The sequence below is a fragment of the Cottoperca gobio genome, chromosome 7, assembly GCF_900634415.1.
Source record: "Cottoperca gobio chromosome 7, fCotGob3.1, whole genome shotgun sequence".
Lineage (NCBI taxonomy): Eukaryota > Metazoa > Chordata > Actinopteri > Perciformes > Bovichtidae > Cottoperca > Cottoperca gobio.
In genome coordinates, this window is record NC_041361.1 from 21,689,541 (window position 1) to 21,700,266 (window position 10,726).

The window sequence follows — 10,726 nt, forward strand, 5'->3', positions numbered from 1 at the left end:
ACATAATTGACAAATATTGGGCTATTTAACCAAAGTAAACTAAATTAGCATACACTGAACTAAACTAAACTTAAATCATGTGACCCCTCTATAAGCTTGAAAAACTTGCTTTTAAACTAAACTGAAAGAAACTCAATTCACCTAACCCATTTCTGTAAACTCTGTTGCTCAATTGACATAATATAAGCCCAAACTGTTGCTATTAAATTTAACTTTAACTAAAAGTAACTAAACTAAACTTCACTGATCCGTAAGCTTACATAGCTGAATAAATGTGTAACTAAACTAAACCTCCTCATCAGCTTGAATGCACTGAACATAATTGTTTCTTATTTTATTTTATTTGAAAAGGAAAAATGTTCATTAATTATCATTCACATATTATGTAAATGTACCAGAGTTAGCTTATTGAAAGAATAAATAAAACTAAATTAAGCCAAACCAAAAAACTGACCCACTATTATAATTGTTGCTACTAAACTAAACACAACTTCCTTCCTTGAAACTTGAGAAGCTGAAATATTGTGTGTAAAGTAAAGCAGCAGACTCTGTTTTCTGCATCTACTGTACCTACAACTACATCAAGCGGACTCATCTTATCATTTGAAACACGGCACATTTTTATACATTTATTCTTATTATCGAGTGAACCTTATCGGAACATTAGGCTGTTAAAATAATGCTCTTACAAATTGTTTCTCAAGTATACAAATCTCCTCTCTCCATCCCGTCCCTGCATCCATGGCATGGAAAAAAGTGAAAGAGAAACACACACGTATAATAAATTCACTGCTTATTAAATTGGCTTTTGGCTTGCGTGGACAAAGACGGTGTCGCTGTTAAGGAGGACTGAAGTTTTTTATCTGAGGGTGCCAGACAACCTCTTGTATTCTTCCTGAGCATGGTGCTCTCATTAGCCTATTAACTTCACCATTCACCCCCACCCTTCTGTTCCACTACACCCACACATATACGTACTGAGCGTTCACAGGCATATGCAAATGCACAGAAATGAACGTGCACTTGCGAACGCACACACACGCACACGCACACACACACACACACACACACATACATACATACACACACACACACACACACACACACACACACACACACACACACACACACACACACACACACACACACACACACACACACACACACACACAACCCCCCTCTCCTCTTGTTCTCTGCTGTGTATAACTAGCAGCTGAACTCTGACATAGCCTCCAGCTGTCCTGGAGACGGTGGTGACAAAATAAAGTTTAAACAAATACACGCAGACGCACGCACACACGCACACGCACACACACACACACACACACACACACACACACACACACACACACACACACACACATACACGCACACACACTGAAGAGCAGTAAACAGGACCTTGTTGAGAAAATGACCTGCGCGAGCTAATTAATGGAAATTTCACTCCGTCTTCATCATCGTCTTTATTCAAAAGTCCTCTTAAATGTTCACTCCTACGTTTTCATTATCCTTATCCAGAATCTGGAATAGTAACAACTTCCCACTGAACTCGTAGAGAGACAAAGGGGTCACCGCTTAGCTGCAGGGGGAAAAGTTTTCCCTTTAATAAATGTGCAAATTTGTGTTTGAAGTAACAGAATAAGTGGAGTTTGTGTATTATTTGGGAAGACACACTTCATCTGGGGATGTGTGTGAAGGGAAAGACAAGAACTTTTCTTTAAATCTTTCGCAGCTTAGCTTGGTATTGGACACACTCTTCACGCACAGATGGACATTTGACATCAGAGTCCTGCTCCCGGTCTCCTGATAACAATCAGGTTCATAACACGATGGCTTTATTGCCCTCACTCCCTCCCTCTCACTTTCACACCCCCAAGCTCGCTCTCTCTTCTCTCTAACATCCATGCAGCATGATCATACCCATATCTGTCGACTCCCATTAGACACAGCTCAGCACAGAGGGAAGGGATTTTTCAAACATCTATCTTTGATGTTCATTTAAACATCCATCCAACATACCATGTTTGTTAGAGGATAGGACTTTGTGCTTCAAATCTCATCTCCTCTCATTGTTTTCTCTTATGCCTGGCACTTATCATCTTCCGGAAATAAATATTTTGATTACCGATTAATCTGATGATTTCTTTTCACCAATATAGTCTGTTAGTCTATGGATGTCAAGAAATTGTGAAAACTGTCTTAGTGAATGAGTCAGAGGTGACATCTTCAAATGTCCAACACCTAAAATTAAAGGTTACAAATATATACGACAAAGAGAAGCTAGAACCCGGAGTGTTTGGCATTTGTTTCGCATCTATTATCAAAATAGTTTGCGATAATGTTTCTGTTGATTGACACATTGGTTAATCGACTCATCGTTTCAGCACTACTTCCAATGTTCTTTGGTTTGAAATCCCTTTTTCTGTTTCCCTTAACAATTTCTTATTTTTTACCCTGCTGGAAAGGAGGGGTAGCAACACAAAGAGGGAACATCTGAACATTTGTAAGACGCCTACTTAATCTGGCAAACTCTGACTGCTGAGGCCTCATAATAACTTTGGGTAAACTCTGGAATGTCTGTTGGCACTGAACTAGGAATCTGTCCCGCATCACTTACATTGGGCAATTGTTTTGAAAAATTGTGAACCTTATCCTTTAAAATAATCAACTTTGATGGTGTATAAAAATATACTGCTGCCTTTAAACATGACACAGACTGCCTCTGGCTCTTTATTACTCACTTATTGCACTTCTCCTTCCTCTCTCTTTGGTGGGAGTTATGAATTTTTAACAGGCTCGCACACACACACACACACACACACACACACACACACACACACACACACACACACACACACACACACACACACACACTGAGGGAAAGGAAAAGGCCAAGAGACAGACAAAGTTTGGTCTGGATGCCACTTTGTATGACCGTCATCTCTTGAGACCCCCCCTGATCCACAGCTTGGGCCTCCCCAAGGCGGTGGTGGGGGTGGGGTTCACTCGTGGAATGGGGTCATCTCTGCCAAAAGGCATCACAACGCTCCACTCCTCCGTGTCGTGTGCTCCTCTGTCTGTCCACTGTACCTCTCCGTCACTCCGCCTGTCAGTTAATCCAGCCGTACTGTCTGTCTCTAACTTATCAGCAAGAGTGAATCTCTAAATGTGCACGCCGACGCCTTGAGCCATGGAGCATCTGAAGGAGTTGTAAATAAGCCCTCCTGTCACACCCCTCCTTTCCTACCCCGTGGTCCAGACTAGCGTCACTGTGCCCACACACTCCTCCCCTGTGTCCCACTCTCTGTGTCCCACTCTCTGTGTCCCACTCTCTGCCTGACCCCCCGTCACCCCCAAAGTCACTGAGTCAAATTCTTTGAGGCCTCCCTTCTGCTAATTTCTCCACTTCCCTTTCTCCACCCTCAATCGCTGCAACTTCTCCCCACACTTGACCCTGTCTCTCTGTTCATGCCGGCAACTATTCCCATCTCCTCTTTTTTATCATCTCTACCTCAATCCTTTCCCGTCTTTGAGCCCTCTCCTCTCTCTCTCTGTAGTTCTCTCTCCCCTCTCTCCCTCCTGCGCTCACCCGGCAGCAGCAGGCTGGGCAAATATGCACCCTGAGCAGCGGTAAATACAGGCAGCACTTCACATACAAGGCCTGATTACAATGACAAAGGCTGCCACACTTTAGGGAGGAGCTTGGAGCAATTTGGAGGCTGCGGGGGCCATTGAGCGAGTGGCATACTTAATGGGCTTTGTGTGCCAGAAGAAAAGGTTCTGAGCTTCTGGGCCCAGCTGTCACTATGGAAAATATCAGACTGACACAGCACCCGACGCTCTTTGGCTTGCTGTCTTTTCTTCTTTCAACCCCCCCATCCCTCCCTCCCTCCCTCCACTCTTCTCTCTCCACTGTTTTTTCTCTAGTTAGCAAGCACAAAAAAGTGAAAGCTGTTGGAAAGAAAGAAAAAAAACTAAATGAGAACTCCCTCTCTCTCTCTCTCTCCTCTCTCTCTCTCTCTCTCTCTCTCTCTCTCTCTCTCTCTCTCTCTCTCTCTCAAACACACACACACACACACACACACACACACACACACACACACACACACACACACACACACACAAGGAGAAAAAAGCAAGCATGCAGCCATGGTCACACATACACACACACACACACACACACAATGCGCAGTAGGCTGACTCTGCAGCAATTATTCAAACACTAAACCCAGAGGGATAAATGACATTATTACATTTCACTACTTAATTAAGTGTGTGGATAGTTACTAAGCGTTAGCCATCATGCATGCATAATGCAGTAAGATATAGTCACTCCGCTTCATAAAGCACCCTTTTATGACCAAATGTATGGCAAAAGACAAACAAACATATGCTCCGTGCAGAAAAATGCATATACAGAGAATACAGAGAGAAAGAAAAACAAAGTGAGAGCAAAAGAAAAATGTGTTAGGCCTCACATGGCAAAAAATAACTCCAACATTAAGTGGATTTCCAGCAGTGCCAAACGACAGTTTATTTTCTGGAGATGATTTTTCTCCAGTGATAACGGGGCTTGGCGAGAAAACAAAGAGTGAAAGATCCTCTGAAGCAGCTCTTTGGTTACGCTTTCTGAATCCTTGTGCGCAAAGAAGCGCTCACACTCCAGATCCAACTGTATTACACCAGCTCTGTGACTTATGGCAGCGAGTATAATACACAAACCCACGCACATGCACAGCAAGCATGTGCCCAGGCAAGCGCACACTAGAGGCACAAACACATGCGCACAGTCGCACAGCGCTGCATTATTGAAACACAGCACAAAGCCAGAGTTGGATGTTGTTTCACCTAATCTCTTTGATACCACTGTGGTGCTGCTAAGCTCCAGAAAATCAGCTTAGCAGATGTCCTAAAGTGTAGGTGGCTTGTTTCGTGAGGCAAGAGAAGAAAACGCTACAAGAAGACGAAGAAGTGAAAGAGGGAGGGTGGGGGCAGGGCCACAGATTTGGAACGGGGCCCTGACGAGTTCAACTCAATCCCCTTTTTACTTCTGTCTGCCAGGCACAGTTGTTCCAGAAGGAGTCTTTTTTTCTTCTCAATTCACCCATCACTCCATCTTTTCTTCTTCCTCCTCCGACATGCACTTTTCAGAGTGCTCACATCACCGCACGTGTGTTATTTTTTGGGGCCAAAGAAGTTGTACTTGTGATAATGATCACAATGAGGATTTCTTTTCACAAGGTTGCACATGCTGGTTTGCCTTCAAGCCCTAACCTGCACTCAGACGTCAGCTGATTACACTCACACACACACACACACACACACACACACACACACACACACACACGTTGCATGCTTTATCAGCACAAGTGAGACATCTGTATGCAAATGTCATTATGTTGATGGGGAGGAGGCTCGGAGTGGGATGGCTGTGAGTGATGTTATGGTAGTGAAGGAGGGACTGAAGAAGGTCGGGCTCTAAAGGAGTGTGTGTGTCAAGAGCGGGTGCATATATGTATGGTATCCATAGTAACCCACTAATCCAACGCAAGATGGCTCACTGATGCTGTCATCTTTTATCTGTTCCTCCAGCCTCGTGCATTGCACTTATTTTACTTGCTCTCACGGCTCATCAATTGACATCGCTAATACAATGCAGAAAAAGAAAACATCAAATCCTTCATTGACATACATTTTTTTTGTGAAGCAAACTGCATGTATTACCTACATCTGAAGAATATAGTTCATCCCACTCTAGTGAATGATGCATGTGTGGCTGCGTTGTATGTAGCAGTGTCAAACCATGTTGTGCTAATGGCAGTGCCTCTTATGCTAATGGTGATGGCTGAGAAAGAGGCAATATGGAATTAAAAAAAGATGCAAATACACTAAACAGTATTTTCTTTTCTTTTCTCTCACACTGAGAGAAACATCCAGAAGTCATAACGCTTTTCTCATTGCATTGGTCCTCTGGATGGAGAGTGAAAATGACAAACAATAATTACTTTAATTTGGTCGATACCAATGAATTTATAACTGAAATCTTGTGTAAAGTGTAATTATTCCTACAGCCTCACAATTCATTTTAAATCCCTGCATGTGCAGAAAAAAGGAACTTGTCTCAAAGGGAAAAACAAAAAGCTGTTCACTCTGGTACAACATTTCCCGTTTGAGTGAGAGAAGCTCAGCACTGTTTGTATAAGAGTTTGAAGAGTTGCCACGGAACATGTTCGACAGAATTAAGCCAACGACAGCTTCGCATGCCACCATTTTCCAGCCTCATGTCTTGGATTTGTAAGGAGCCACGCAAACTGGAGCAATAACTGGATCATGTAGGCAAGTGCAACTAAGATTTATGAGTAAATGTTAGACAAAAATGATTAATGGTAAGTTTAACAGTAAGAAAGGTACTTTTCTAATGACATTCACTTCAAAGTCCTATTGTAAGTATTCTCTAATATATTAAATATTTGATCGATCAAAGAGTCAAAATGTGAATCTGCTTTATCAGGACTGTGTTTGATCAGATTTGATGATCCACAACTAGGGCTGCAACTAATGATTATTTTCAATATCGGTGAATCTTTTTGTCTATAAAATCTTGAAATATGATGAAAAATGCCCATTTTAAAAGAGCAGAAATTTCACAAATAAGAACCAGAGACTTTTTGGGAAATTAGCTTGAAAACAACTGAAACGATTAATCGGTGATCGAAATAGTTGCAGATTAACTGTCAGCTGTCACACACTTTAATTCATATGTTGCTAAACTGTAGTGCACTGAAGTACAGGACATCACCTTCTTCCAGCTAAGCCACGTCCACGACAAAAATGACATGGTCTTCAATAGAGGTCAATATATAATCCTAAACCATAAACTATTAGCATTAGTTATTTTAAATCCTAAACAAAGGTATGTTGTCATCCTGATTATCACTTACTACTTATTACATTCTAAGGCTGAAACTGGAAGTAGCTCTTCCTTGATTATCTGACTATTTTGCACATTTAGAGGAAGAAGAGGCATGAGAGGAGATGGGAGCAAATGAGAGAAGGAGAAAAAAGAGGAGTAGAGGGGAGGAAATAGAAAAGAGGAATAGGTAAAGAGAGGGGAGGAGAGAAAGGACAGAGGAGCGTAGGAGACATGGAAATAAGGAGAGGAAATGAGAGAAGATACGGAGATAGGAAGAGAGAGGAGAGCAGTGACATGCTGGGGCATGCTGTAGTCTGTGTGACGGGCAGAAGGATGGAGGTGTGACTTCAAGTAATCTGTGTGAATGTGTGCGTGTGCGTGCGTGTGCGCCCTTAAACTTGCCTGCTTGTCTGTCTTTGTCTGTCGGTGTGACTGTAAAGACAGCCTGTTAGCATTTGTGTATGTCGGTAATGAGCATTTCTGAAGTGCTTGTGTGTGTCTGTGAAGTGTACACATGTCCTTATATGTGCGCGGGTAGGCGCATGTGTTCTTATTTGTGTCTGTGTGAAGCGTCCATTTGTGGGGTTTTTTGTTCTGTGTGTGTGTGTGTGTGTGTGTGTGTGTGCGTTCCCAGAGTGTGTCGCAGCATGCTGCCAGAGGGCCAGGGCAGCGAGCCAGACCCAGGGCACAGCATGACACTGCGGCCCCGATCTGTGTTGTGAGTGCCTCAATTACCCATCAGCCTGATAGAGAGAGAGAGCGAGAGAGAGAGAGTGTTGTCTCGTGTATGCAGACAGGGATGGATGATTCCTTATTTCTTGTGTCTTTTATCTCCTGCAAACCAATGTTTCCCAAATTTCCTCTTGTGTTTTTGAGTGTACACTTACGAGTGTTCTCGTCTGCCATTTCACAGACACTTAAATCCAAAACTACCTATCACTATGTCCGCCTTAAACTATCTCCAGGTCTCCTCTTTTCACATTTGCTATCACACTTATACAACGCAACAGACATTCCGTTGATTCATTAAAGCTTTTGCACTCTCTTTCTCGAATTCATAACAGACAAACTAATGCACAGGCTTCATCGCCACAATGTCATGATTATATATGGACACATTTAGTACTTGGAAATACAGCAGCTTGTTGAATATTAGTACAACTTCTTTTTAGAGTTGAATTAGTAGAGTCCCATGTGAAACCAAAAGTTGAGTTATTCATACTGTCAACGTTTTGTCACGTGACATAACGTCACGTGAAGCTACGTCACTGAGTCACATGACGTTATATTCGTAGCTTAAGTTACACAACAGTCATATTTATTTGAACCCAAACCATGATTCCTTTTTCTCACACTATCAAGTAGTTTTGTTGCTTAAACCGTTTCACAGCGTTCACCACATGTTACAACGTTAACCATACGCAAACCTTCTGCTTCAAGATACTACGCATCATGAGGCTGAGGTATTTTACCCAAGCTGCAAAATATGACAAGTAGGGATGAGATCACGTTGTCCAGACAGATATGGCAGCCACAAGCAGTAACAACGCTAACCGAGGCTACACCAAGCTAGCTCTAGTGATAGTGATCGAGTCCCAAACCATCAGCAGGCACTTTGTCTCGTGCACGGGCACAAAGGAAGGCACAGGTGCTTAATGCATTTTCCTACCAATGGTGTCACACTATTCCACAGATCTAACGGGTGGCTGTAATGCACCAAGAAACGCAACAATGCGATAGCAAGGGCGGGGAAGAAGACTGCAAGCTAGTTACAAACTGAACATCATGGTGTATTGAAGAAGACTTGGAACTAGCGATTGAGATCATGAAGTCATCAGTAAAATGTTTACTGAGGTAATAAATCAAGTGAGAAGTCATTTTCTCATAGACTTCTATCCAATAAGACTTCTTTTTGCATCCAGTGGAGTCGCCCTCTGCTGGATATTACAGAGAATGCAAGTTTAAGACTCTTCTGCATTGGCTCCAATTTTCAGAGCAGGCAGTTGGTGCTTGGAGGCAATGGCCAATATTTATGTTTGGAGTCATGACTTCCTCTTCCAGTCATTGTTTCAGTCTGATAAGCAACATTTCTCCACACAATACATCAATTATTTTTGTAAGTGTGTTACGTCCCATTTCGTCTGATCTCTATTAACAGATTTCTGCATATTATTGCATATAATTAAAGAAAAAGAAGAAAAACTAAATTGTCATCAGACGATAGCGACTGGGATCCGACATTGCATTTGGACCAATGCGCTCCGACTCTTATGCTCTCCACACAGACTGTTTACCTGCATGCAACCAAAGGCTGCTTGAACATTACTGACTAATGCTACTCAGGCTACAAATGGACTACAAACTGAAGCCAGAATGTTTCAAATACTCAAATCTTCTCCCGTTGCCTACAGGTTCAGTATTCATATGCAGTATCTGCTTTTGGAGTATACACTTAATGTAAATATAACTTTTGTTTGTTCTCCGCAGGGAACCTTGAGGCATGTTTTAAAATCCTGCTGTTTCACAAAAGCTCCCTCGTTCTGGATATTAGCATGTGAAATGTAATTATACACTAGATATACACCAAATGTCTTGTGTGAGTGTAAAAACTAATATGAATCTAATCTTATCTATTAGACGTGTGCAGTGTATACAGGCACTTCATAACTCATAACAAAGTATGTCAATACAGGATTTAATAAGTATTATTTATCAGCTGCAGGGGATCATGAAAAGAGATTCTGCACACCTGTTTTTTTTTTTCTTTGAAATATTACGAGCGTAATAACGTAATTACTTTTCCATCTGAAGTCATCCGTCTGCACCTCTATCAGCTGTCACCCAGTCACTCACTGAAACACATCAGCAAAACATTATTCATAGAGCCTCACAAACTTTTGCACTTTTTATTAAACAGCAACAGTGTGAGCGTTGTGTTGCCTTAACGCAGGCTTTTCTTCCTCACCATCTTCTGCAGAAAACTATCTACAGCTTATTTAAACGCAGAGCTCTGACCAGATCACTAGATGCTAGTAGATAACTAGGCAGGTTTCCTTCTTATGATATTTAACATTTTCTAACCTTTATTTCTGCAGTTCATGGCACATGACTCATAGCGCTAATCTCTCCATAAACTCTCGCTCATTCTACTTTGTTTCCTATTCCCATCTCGATGCTCAGCTGGTGAATACAAAACATGAACAAACATGTTTCTGCTGCCATTTTGTCCACCGTGTCACAAAGTGGGACTTCCGAGTTCACCCTGTGTGCCTAAGTGCACTTGTGGTGTTGGGATGAGACACTGGCTGGGAATCTATCCACACAGAGTAATGCATTTAAATGGTTGAGCATGAACTGCCAGTGCTGTACCATTTAAATGCATATATAACTCTTTACTGTATAATGATTTCTCTAGGAAGTAACTATGTGTCAATGCAGAGAGGTTTGTTAGCTGACTTGGAAGTCCCTAATGTTTAATCTCCCCGCCCACAGAACATGAATTCACATCACAGTTATGGCAACACTAATGATAGTAGTCACACTAATCACATCTCAGAAATTCCTAATTCAGATAATCGGAATCAGAATTTGGTTTATTGCCAAGCAGGTTTTCACATACAAGGAATTTGCTTCGGTGTGCAAACATAAACCCAGTAGGAGAAATTAATAATAAGAGAAAATACAGAAATATTACTGAAAAGAAAACATAAATATAAATATAGAAAAAAATAAGAATGTACAGAATGTAATAATAAATATGTACAGTATATCTTATTTAAACGTGGAGGAGCTGTGCAGTAGTGGTAGGAGCAG